Genomic DNA, 1,315 nt, shown 5'->3' on the forward strand with positions numbered 1-1,315 from the left:
GGGGGAGCGAGGCAGGGGTGGGCCGGGCCCCGCCGGGGGCTCGGGGCTGCTCCCGTGGCAGGGAGGGGAGTGCGAGGCGTGCCTGCGTGTGTGTCCGCATGTGTGTCCGCATGTGTGTGCATGCACGCACGCACCCAGCGCGGGCCGGCCAGCAGGAGGGAAGACCCGGGCGGGAAAGCTGCGTCCCCTCCGGCCTTCCCGGGCCTGTCACTCTGACGGTGGCATGGGGTCTGCAGGGTTGCTCTAGTGGCCGGGTGGGCCCAGCTCTGCGGGAGATCCGGGCCAGTACCCGGACCCAGCCGCGGGAATGTGCCGGCTGCAAACAGCCGGAGGGAAGGCCGGGCATCCTCGGCCCACCTCGCAGTCCTCCTCTCTCAGGCCAGACAGGATGGGTGGGCACAGCCACCCCGCCACCGAACCGCGTCCACCCTGCCCCGGAGCCGTGGTGCCTGCAAGATGAATGAAAGCATCAGCGATTCTGTGGAGGCAGCACCGGGAGGAAGGACGAGATCAAGCTGCCGGCGGAGACCTCGCCGCTGCTCCCGGCTCCCCACCCTCCGCCTCTCCTAGGGCCGGATGGCTGAGGCTGTGCCTGCTGGGTGCGTCCCGGGTGGTCGGTGGTCCAGAAAGATAGCTGTCCACCACTGCATCTGTCCTCTGCTTTGGGGACCAAAGGCCGACCAGTTTCCCACCCTGCAAGAGAGGGAATTTTTCTCCTCTTCCCGGGCCTGTTGGGTGTTTTGTGTTGGCACTTCATTGATCCTCCGACGCTGATAGCCTTTGGATGTCTTTTGTGCGGTTTCCCCGCGCTTCGCTGCTCCTTCATTGCCTTAGACACGCGAGGAATGTCAGGCCCCCCGAGTGAGAACACCCAAGGAAACAATAGGGGCCAAAGATTCTTCTCGGGCTTTGCGGATTATACACAAACCAAATGATTTCCCATATGAAGCTGAAAAACGAAAAAGGACTCATCAGAGCTGTGACAATGATGAGACAATTGAAAAGCAAATTTGTAATTTAGTTTAATTAAATGAGGTAGTAATCACCCAGTAATGTCTAGGAAATCAGTCTTTTTTGAAAGGTGATTTTCCCTTTTTCCATCCCTTTTTCAATGCAAAAGTCTAGTATCCAATTGTTAAATTTGTAGTTTATTTTGTACTTATTTATTTTAGGAATGGGTTCTTCTTTGTTGTCTAGGCTGTCCTCAAACTCCTGGGCTCCAGGGATCCTCCTGGTCTCAATCTCTCCAGAAGCTGGGAAACTCAACTTATGTTCTGTTTTTTAAAAATCCATATTCTAATTCATTTTCTCTTTA

This window comes from Otolemur garnettii, unplaced genomic scaffold, assembly GCF_000181295.1.
Source record: "Otolemur garnettii isolate 467f Iridium unplaced genomic scaffold, OtoGar3 scaffold00016, whole genome shotgun sequence".
Classification (NCBI taxonomy): domain Eukaryota; kingdom Metazoa; phylum Chordata; class Mammalia; order Primates; family Galagidae; genus Otolemur; species Otolemur garnettii.